We start from the raw sequence: 10,649 nt of genomic DNA on the forward strand, positions 1-10,649 counted from the left end.
TGCCACTCACAATTCATACAGCAAACTTTACAAATATCATGACAGACAATATAAGCTACAATAGGCTGTCAATGTAGGGAATAGGATTTTCCAAATTTTCTAAAGCAAAAAGTTAGGCATAAACAGAACTGGCAAAAAGCAGAAAAGCTGACAAACCAAGTACAAAATTAAGAGACTGACAAAATGAGGATGCAAACCCAAATTCCACCATCTTTGGAATACGCACTATGTGATTGTGTATTACTTTCACAGCACTTTTCTCCAGAAATGCCCAACTCGTTTATTAGACAGGATGGAGTGCTCTGTGTATGATTCAGCACTCTGTCAGAGGGGCTTATCTTCACAACTCTTATCAGGCTCATTGCTGTAACTGTGTGTCTCCCATTTACTAAACAGGCAATTTCAGGGAACAAAATGGCTCATGATTAATGCATTTTAACACTGCTCTGGATTTAATTTCTGCCTCTGGCAAAGAGTACTTACCTAATATGCAACAACTGACAAACTTTTCACAAGTTGCCACTACTTACAAGATAACTAGTTTTTCATTAGGTCGTAATAATGGTAATTTAATTTCATGCTTAAGCTTAATTTCTTAATGTTTCAGTTCCTCACGTTGAAATAAATCACTTACAGAATCACAGTATGAAAAAAAAAAGTTGTGAGACACTTAAGATCAAGTAATGACAATTGCAAGACAGCTACCTGTCTTCAGACCAAGATTTGAATGCTATACAGAAAAATGCCAAACACATGAGAACCATTAAGTACTTCTTCATTAAGTATTTTCTTACTAGCTCGTAATAAGAGAGGCTAGCAGGTGGACTATAGTATTTTGCAGGCAATATTGTACAGCATACCTAAAGGACAGATTAACAGTATACACATGGCTGTTCTATTTCCCCCTCAATAGCTGACAGTTTCATGTGTTTGTCTCACTAGAGAGCCACATCATAGAAAGCTCTCACAGTATGCAATTAGTGCTGTTACTCCATATTCACCCTGCCAACAACCTGAAGGAATTATTTGGTCCGAGTAGTAACTGTCCCCTCAGCAGAAAATAAGAGCAGCCACATCAGAAATCCTAACAAAATACCTTTTTTCCTCAAAGTGCAAGCCCACAGCATAAACAAGATTCTAAAGGGCCGACTAGCACAGACCAGTAATTCTGTCAAACCCGTACATGGGGACAGAAATCAGCTACTGAACTGCAGTAAAGTTATGAGTATAGAGAGTTGTCTCTACAAACTGCTATGACACACATCTGAGTACTGTAAGCAGGTTAGTAAGAAACCCAGATATGAAGAAGAAAGTCTGAAATTGCATGTGGTTAAAGCACCTGGCATTTTCTCCCAAGTATAAAAGGCAGTAATGCAAGGGAACTTGGTTACTATAGAGCAAACAGCAACCTGAAATTCAAAGTAGCATGATGTCACGAGGTACAGTTCACTCACTCAGATTAAAAGCAGCATTAAGCCCTAAATTATTGGGAATTTATTTTTATTATCATCAGGGAAACACACAGACATTAAAAAATTTCCTGTTATTTCAGAGTCCTTACACCAAACTCTGAGCTCTGCATTTAAACTTGCAGGAGAAAATAGAAAAGAATTAAAGTAATGGTCACAAATATGATTTCATGCTACAAACTGACAGCAATCAAACTCTTCCATCCAATGAAGCTGTCTGACAAGAAGAAAAATTATAACCCCAAACACAAAAATAAAAGCCATTTTTGAAGAACTCTTGCTGGCTTTCAAGAATCCTCACCAAAACTTTCTATGTACTGTATGAGACCATACACATAGCTCTTAAAATGAGAAGTAACTATCTTCTCTCAAACCCTGGAAACAAAGCTATGAATTTCACTGTTTCACTACTGAGAAAGTTTCCAAAATAGACCTTTCCAAAGAAATACTACATTTACCTGACACAAATATTAAACAGGAGAAACTTTCTGCATATTTTCAGGCACCAAATTTTAAATCCTTTAACTCCCTAAAAAAAAGGTGAATATTCAACAATCCCAAGACTATCGCTTTTGTAGAATAAGGCTCTCCACTAAATTTCTGAAATCCATTTTCACAAGGCAAATACATCAACAATACAATTAGGCCAGGACTAAGTGGGCAGTTTTATCTTAGAATAGGAGCATATATGCAGTTTACTTCCCACTGGAATGCATTTAGGCTTTCTTCTCTTCTCTTACAGCCTTGCTTCTCCTCCCCGCCAGCACAAAAATCTTTTCCTAGACCTACTTCCCACACACTGCAAAAAAAAACTCCTCCCTGCGAAGTGATGACCTCATGCTCCTAGCCCATCTCCTTGTATGGAGCAATTCCGGTCCTGCTGCCAGCTCTCTCCGCCTTCAGCCTGACATGGCAAACACCTTCCCTCACCCTGCTGCTTCCCAGCCCAGGGAACACCGACCACAGGCACCGGGCAGGGACAGGGGGGTTCCCATGGATAAAGAACAGGCCACCAGATGTTCCACTCTCGCATCCGACATAACTTTTTGTAACACCAAAGCACCTCTGCTCTCCACGGCAGGAAGAAGGACACTGAACTCGGAACATTTTAAGTATGGAAATACATCCCGTGTAACCTAAGTGTGGTGCACCTCCTGTAGCCAAGCCTTACTTCCCTTTCATGCTCTCAGTTAAATATCTCTTACCTAATAAAGCAAATGTCACCTCTCCTCCTCTGCTAAAAAAGGCCCATCTCTCCTCTGCATCACTGAAGTTCTTTGATATTGAAATTGGCCTGACATCCTGTGCCCACACTGATACATCCTTTCATCTTTTTAAGATAATCTTCGAGCCCTATCAAACAACTTCAGAGGAACCGAAAATTTCTATTCTCTGTATTACTCATCACCTTCTCCAGCCCATCTTGCTTTCGAGTGTCAGAATTATTTCTACATAATCATTTTATACACTGGCAAGCCAAATACCAACTGAGGAAGGATAAAGGACTCAGCTGTGACATGAAGTTACAGTTGTAGAAAATCAGGTAATGTGATGGATAACAGCTTTTGCTCAGCTAGTAAGGGACCTTGTACCTACAAGACTTGATCTTCTCCCTCAAAGAATATATCTTCAAAGCCCAACTTTATTGGGGTTAACATTCCATACGTGTGTATTTTAAAGTTCTAACTGTACTGACAATTTCTGTCAACACATTAGGAGATACTTATAAAATGAGCAAACATACAACAGGAGGAGACAACGACACTGTTATTGTCTCACCAACAATAATAATTACTCTAACTCAATTTACAATGTGTCCATCATTTGCAATTTGCTTTGACTATGAGCAGATGATGTGTGAATGTCTCACTTCCTAGCACTTACATAAAATGCACTGTAGAAGCAATCTCGCTGTTCGGTATAATTTAGCACGTAAAATTAACTCACTTTAATAAATTTATTTTACTATCCAATAATTTTTTTTTTGGTCAAGAAATTTCACGCATCACTCCGGTTTTTTTTCACACCACAACTTCTTGGAGAAATTTACAGTACAATAGAGCAAAGGCACTTTGAGCAGGTCTCTCTCAAAGCCGGGAAAAGTTGTGAAGATGTAGTTGAAAAGCAGTGACGCCCTCCTGCACAGAGAAAATGAGCCGGATTGTTTTAAACGTTATAGAAAACCCTTGGTGTTCACACTGGACGTGTCACTTCAGGGGTGTATGCTCACGTAAAGTCCAACCAAACAGAAACATACTCCAGCGTGAAAATGGATGTTTAATGCCCTTCTGTGCAATCCATTCTCGAACACCAAAGATGAGCGTTCAGGGCCCGTGCGGACACCAAAATCCCGAACACACAAAGCATTTCAAGGCACAGGGAAAGCGCCAGGGCAGCAGGCCCCACCATGGGCAGTGCCCAAGCCCCGGGAGCCGCTGTGCTGTGCCGGGCTCGGGTGCAGCGCGGGGGGGACAGAACTCCAGAGCCCAAACGGGCTGTCCCGGACTGCGGGAGTGACTGGGAGCAGGGACGGTCACCACCGCAGCTCCTGGACACGGCCGGCGGGTCCTCCCGTTACTCCCAACACTTCCAGGCCGGCCGGAGCACGGCAGGGGTGCAGACACGCCCGGCCCCGCCGCACCGGGGCCCTGCACCGCCGGACCGGGCCCTGCACCGCCGAACCGGGGCCCAGCACCGCCGGACCGGGGCCGAACCCGCCCCCGCCTCCCCCCGCGGCGGCGGACCCGGGCGGGGCGGGCCCCGCGCTGTCCCTGTCCCTGTCCCTGCCCCGCCGGGGCGGAGCCGCCGCCGGGCGAGCGGCGCCTGGGACACCTCCCCGCGGGACGCCGCCGGGACGCCACCGGATGCGGCCGCCGCCGCCGCCCCGCCGGAGCGACCCGCCAGCGCCGCCGGGGCCCGCCCCGCCCCGCTCCGCCCGCCCGCCCGCCCGCCCGCAGGTAGAGCCGGCGCGGGGCCCGCCCGCGCCCCGGTGCCGCCCGGTGTTCCCGGCGCTCCCGGTGTTCCCGGTGTTCCCGGGGGTGCCGGGGCGGGGCAGGGCCGACGGGGGAAGGGCGGCCGGACCGGGCGCGGGCGCGGCGGGGGCGCGGGCGGCGCGCGCGGACCGTCCCTACCTGACAAGCCGAGCCCCCTCCGCCGCCGCGCGCGTCACCGGCCCCGCCCCGCCCCGCGTGACCCCGCGCCGGCCAATCCCCGCGGCGCCGCCCGCCGCCCCGCCGGCCAATGGCAGCGCGGTCCGCCTCCCGCTGACGCGCCGCGCCGGGGGGGGCGGGGGGACGCGCGTCGCGCCAACGCCTCCCGCGCGCCTCCGTCTCCCGGCAACAAGCCCCGCCCCCTCCCCCCGCCTCGAGCCGGGACAGACCGGGGGATGGACATGGGGACAGACATGGGGACAGCCCTGGGGACAGACATGGGGATGGACATGGGGATGGACATGGGGACAGACATGGGGACAGACCGGGGGATGGACATGGGGATGGACATGGGGACACCCCTGGGGACAGACATGGGGACAGCCCCCCGTGTCGGCGCTGTGCGGGGCTCGGCGGGCCGGGATGCCCAGAGCAGCTCCCGGGCGCCGCGGCTGCCGCCTGACAGGTGGACAAGGACAGATGGACAAGGAGAGGGGTCCCTGATGCTTCGGGAGCTCAGCGCCAGAGAGAGGCAGCGAGAAGTGAAAAAAGAAAGGGGGTGAAAGAGAGAATTAGGTGTGGAAGGGGAAAAAAAGGGGGGGGATATAAGGAGCAAAAATTAAAAAGTGGGAGAGGAGAAGAAAGGAAAAAAGAGGGGGAAGAAAAAGAAAACAGGGAAAAGAAGAGGGGGGGTGGAAGGAAAAAGGGAAAAGGATGGGAAAAAATGGCAGGAAAAAAAGAAAGGAAAAAAATGGTGGGGAAAAAAAAGGGAATTAAAGCAAAAAGGGGGAAAGAAAAACTGGAAGGAAAAATGAAGGGCAAAATCAGAAGGGAAAGAAAAAGGGGGAAAAAAAGAGGGAGGAAAAAAGAAAAATAAAAGACAGGGAGAAAAAAGATCCAGGGAAAAAAAAAGGGGAGAGAAAGCTATTATTGTGACACTACCTTGATAGGTTTCAGGAAAACTCATGAATATTAAAGCTTTTTATATTGTCTTTTATAAGAGATTATACTCGAAGCAAATGAAAAAAAAATCATTTTAATGAAGTGGCAATAACAAAGTCTGGTTGCACAATCCATTTCACAGATACTGAAGAGCCCCTTAATGGTTTAGATTATACTTACAGATAAGTATACTTTTTTTTTTACTTTTTTTTCCCTGAGAGGCTGGTAGTGATTGGTATCTAGGAAAGACCCTAAAAATGGAGACGTGCACAGAGTAGTCATATTCCAATTCATGGCTTCTTTTAGGTTCAAAGTGTTTAAAAGAGTAATAATAAAACTTCACTGTGTTCAGTTTTCTACCTCTGTTTAAGCCATTCACACCTTGTTTTCCCAAACAGCTTATAGCAATAATTTCCTTTATTTGCCTGTTTATCAAATAAGAAAAAATCACACTCCTTTTTACCTCATCTCTATGCACCTTGAGGCAAACTGCGACCTATATGCAGTTATAAACAAACTTGCATAGTACCGAAGGGAAGAAAAAGCTATTTAGTTGTAGTAGAAAATGAGAGTTCAAGATGTAATTTACATTTGTAGATTTCCCACGATGTTAGATCTGCAATAATAATCTCATATGCTAATACTGAATTCGCTGTAAGAAGTCATCAGTTAGAGTGTTTTATGACAGATGCTGGTGCAAGCAACCTGAGCCAGTCTTTGTTCAGCTATATCCAAACACAGGCTATTTTATGGGGCAGGTATCTTGTCAGTCTCGTGTGCCTATGAAAGATGTTGTATGATTTTTGTCTACAGTTTGGTAGTTTAGCTGGCCTTGAGACCCTTTAGCTTTGTGAAAACCGATAGGCAATGATATTAGGGTAGAAAAACCTTTCCTCATTAGTTTTCTGATCAGAAATTTTTAAACTTTATCAGAGAACCTACTTGATTTTTGAGGAAGAAAGGATTCTGTGCGCTTTTTTATGTAACAGGGTTGGCTTTTTTCCCCTGAAGTTTTCATAGATTTGTTATATAAAGATGAAAAAGAGATGTTCCTTGACTCACTGTAGTGTAGACATATGCAAAATATTTTGAAAATCAAATTGTTAATTTTATATAGAAAGTGCAATTATTGAGTACAAAAAACTTTAAATGTTTATCAGCACTTGCCATTAAAATTCAAATTAGCAAATTTATTTGTAAAAGGATCCTCCCTCTCCCAGTCTTCCAGTTCTGCACACATTCCTTCACTCAGCCCAGTACGTGTTTCCTTTGCCCTTTTCCTCCCAAGTCTGACCCAGGGCCCACTGTCTGAGTACAAAATTGGAGAGGCTGCTTCCTGCAAGTATCCAAAAGAGACAAAAAGGATCAGGGAAATGGATGTGTTCTTCCCTCAACACATTCTGTCAGTCCGCAGATGTACTTCCTTCCAGCCTCTCCCTTTTGCTCCTGTAGCAGGATGCTCTGCCTAAGTGGAGGTAAAACAGCTCAAACTTGACCCTATTTTCAAAAGTTATCAGTACTGGATGGGGAAGGGGCCTTATGCTGTGTTTGGTGTTGAAGAATCAGCCTGATTCATCAGTCCCAAAGTGAAACGTGTGAGAAAATGTGAAGAACAACTTTTCCTGACTGCAGCTGGTGCTGTTGAGGATCTGGCAAGTGAAGTTGCTGCTAGTGGTACCAAGTCATAGTACTGATAACTTATCTCAAGCTGCTGAGGTGATGCTGCACGCCCAGAGACATCTGACAGTGAATCACCTTGTACTACAAAAGCCCAGCCGCTCTTTCTATTTGGAGGGAGTTCTAACACACCACTTCTCAGAGTGTGGCGATTCCATCCTTGAATGGGGGTGCCCCTAAAGGCTGAGCAAAAGAGATTTGCCCTTGATTGTTAGTATGGGTAACACCAATCCCTGCTGAGTAATTGTTTTGCTGGCTTTAATAACATTCCTTCTGTATTGCTTCAATAAATCATGCACTATACTAGTAATTAAAACAATCTTCTAACTGTGTAGTAACAAATTCTCATTAAGATCCCTTAGTCTAAGCATTTTTATCATCAATTAAAATAAATAATTCTTTGCATTGTCTTGCTATCCTTAACTCTGCAGGAGAGAGCTGTACTAAGCTTCAATTATGCCTGTAAAAATCTTTGAACATGAACTCTTGAGTGGGTGGTGTGGATCCTGGGTTTGGATCCAGCCACACCTCAGTTCTTCTCTGAGGAGAACATTAGAAAGCTAGAATCTTTTTGAGCCTCATGATGCAGCAGTAGGGTTTCCCTCATAAACATTGTTGAAAGTTTCCATTCTGCCCTCAGCAACTCTTAATGTTAACTCCTACACATTTTGTCTTCATGCTAGACCAGAGGTGATCAGCATCAGTACTTAAAACCTGCTGGTTTGGACAGTGGTGGCATTGAAGCATTATCTCAGACCTTATTGCAAAGGTGCCTCCCAAGAAACTTGGCAAGAACCTGGACACATGCCAGGTTCCATGGTGCAACTCCTCAACAGCTACCAGGCAAAGTACTTCATGGCCCAAACAACTGAAACAATAGCAACCGTCTGGTAAAAATACCTGAAGAAATGGTTTCAGTATGACTCATTTTCTGTAAGCTCATGCTTCAATATTTTCTGGCTTTCCAACTGCTATAGAATTTTCAGTCTATCATGACCTATTCACCCACCATTGTGACCCTAGAAATACCAGGAGTTTGCTTCTTAAACAGTAAAACACTTGTCCTATTCAGGTAAGCTATAGGTTTCAAGAATTCTTTTCCCTTTGTTCTTCTGTTTGTGCAACTCCTCTGGTACATTACAAGCCTATAATTCAGCATATTTTCATAATTTTTAATGCTTCTTTTCTACCTTTATCTAGTTTCTTTGTTTATGGTTCATTGCCTAAAATTCCTGGATGTGATATGCAAGTTATCTGTTGTTCCATACTGCTAAGAGTGATGTTGAAAAACCTCAAAGTTATTCTTAGGAGACACACTGTAGCATTATATTACTTCAAGAATAATGACTCTAAGCTAAATAACATGCCTGGAAGGGAAATAAATGTGGGAAATAGAAAGATGGAAAGTTCCTCATTATCACTCCGTCATAGTGCTGAAGTAAAATGGGAGTCATTGCAAACTCAACACTAATAAAAAACTCCTGGATATACTAAAGAATTCTATTATTCAGGAATAATACAAGTCAGGAATACAGAAAGATTAATACAGATATATACTCAGAAGTAAAGATTGTAAAGAGATGTCTGTGAAAGATAAAATAATAAATTTTCAAAGAAAACCCAACAAAAGCGTTAGCTCAGGCTTTTAACCTGCCGTATGTTTCCTTGATCCCCAACAAAAGCATATTAATTCGTTCCTGTTGGATTAGATTTGCTGCAGTACCCTGTTAGGCATGAATGAGTGTCTTTTTCTAAACTATTGAACATCTTTGAAAAAAATGCCATTTACCATTTTGCTCTTTTTTTTTCTTATTTTCTGTCACTATTATTGTAAGGAAATACTGATAAACCTTTACATGACTATACAAAACGTGTATTAAAGCACCAGAGTTTTTTTGTCAGAAAGAGAATAATGTTGCTACCACTCTTATGAAAATTACTCTGGTTCTTCTATTGCGTATCCACATAACAACATCATAAAACTGAGGCATGTTAAAGCAGGGAAGCAAAGAACATGTGAATGCAGAACTAAGCAAATAGCTGAACTCTCTTTTTTTCCTCTGTCATATGTATTCTACTTATGCAAAGCACTCTCTGCCTCAGTATTTCTTTCTATAAATTACATCAATACTTTCGTTGCAGGATGTTAGAAGGCGTATATTGTTAATATTTACAAAGCATTTTCAAGTTTTTTATGGAAAAGGTGAAAAAATACAAGTTATACTAAGCAGAATAAGGATATTATAGTTATTCTATCGCTGATTTAAAAAAATCTTATTTTCATATTATTTTTAGAGATTTTCATTATTACTTGCTATTTTTCTCTTCTCTACCCTTCTTTTTCTCCCACCCCCATTTTGTACTTCATATTTTGAATTTCAATGTCTGTTGCTATGACAACAGCACGATCTGACTAGTGCTGCCTTCAGCTTCCCTTTCAAATCTATGCTGTGCTATTTAAAACTACACATTTTGTGTTCAGGGGGCCTGGAGGTTTCCTTAGAATAACCTGACAGGATTTTCCCAGCTCTAAGCTGTGGTGCAGATACACATTCCTACAAATCCTAGTACTTGCCAATGCTTTTCCATCCCAATTCACATTAATTTGACTATTTGACTAAATAAATGATGGTGGAATTAACATAAGTAAGCATACTTGTACATTTCCATAAATATTTACATATATGCACATATATGTGTATATACATATACAAATAAGCAGGCTCTATGTGCACATAGACAGTCTGGTTTTCATCTGTGTAAACTGTAATCTGCCACAGAACTGCTCAGAGAAGTAAAAGGAACCAGCAAGTTAGGTTTGATTTTACAATGAATTAAAATTCAGAAGACACAAGGAAAGATTCCCAGCGATGTGAAGGAATTCAAGTTGTGGTTTTATTCTTAAAAGCTGCTACTGATCCTTGCTAATGCCTGTGTACAAAGAACAAGCATGAGAGTATCCACTCATAATCCAAAGCTAAAGACATGCATTCAAATTTCTGATTTTGCATTCAAATTTCTGATTTTACATTCAGACATCTGATTTCCTGAAACTATTTAAAGTCCTGATAAATCTACTGCTGTTGCCATTAATTAGAGTCATAGGCTACAGCCTAATAGATGATCACAGGTACACTGCTCAAGTACTGGAACACACACAGAAATCTACACGGGGAATTTAAATAACATCCTGCATTAACTTGTGATACGGGAGGAGACTTATAGATAAGTTCCTGAGCATTTAGATCAATTAAAAAATAATTACAGACTTTATGCAATGTCATTACAATGATCCTGCATTCCTGATACGACAAGGCCAACTGTGCATCAAATGGCATTACAGACTTGACACACTGATTTAATTTTCCTACCTTTAGCTCTGTGCAGTAGCATTGCTAATCCATGTTATTAT

The 10,649-nt window shown here is 42.9% G+C and overlaps 1 protein-coding gene across 3 annotated transcripts in view; it reads right to left on the reverse strand.

Annotated features, from left to right (window-relative positions):
- Window positions 1–4,643, reverse strand: part of FER (FER tyrosine kinase) — a 155,535-nt gene extending 150,892 nt beyond the window's left edge. For all 3 annotated transcript variants that reach the window (XR_014592506.1, XM_083883765.1, XM_083883763.1), the window contains exon 1: window positions 4,601–4,643. The gene's annotated coding sequence lies outside the window, so the exon portion shown is untranslated. The remainder of the gene's footprint in view (window positions 1–4,600) is intronic.
- Window positions 4,644–10,649: the final 6,006 nt, after the last annotated feature.

Source organism: Zosterops lateralis (genome assembly GCF_965231275.1).
Source record: "Zosterops lateralis genome assembly, chromosome: Z".
NCBI lineage: Eukaryota > Metazoa > Chordata > Aves > Passeriformes > Zosteropidae > Zosterops > Zosterops lateralis.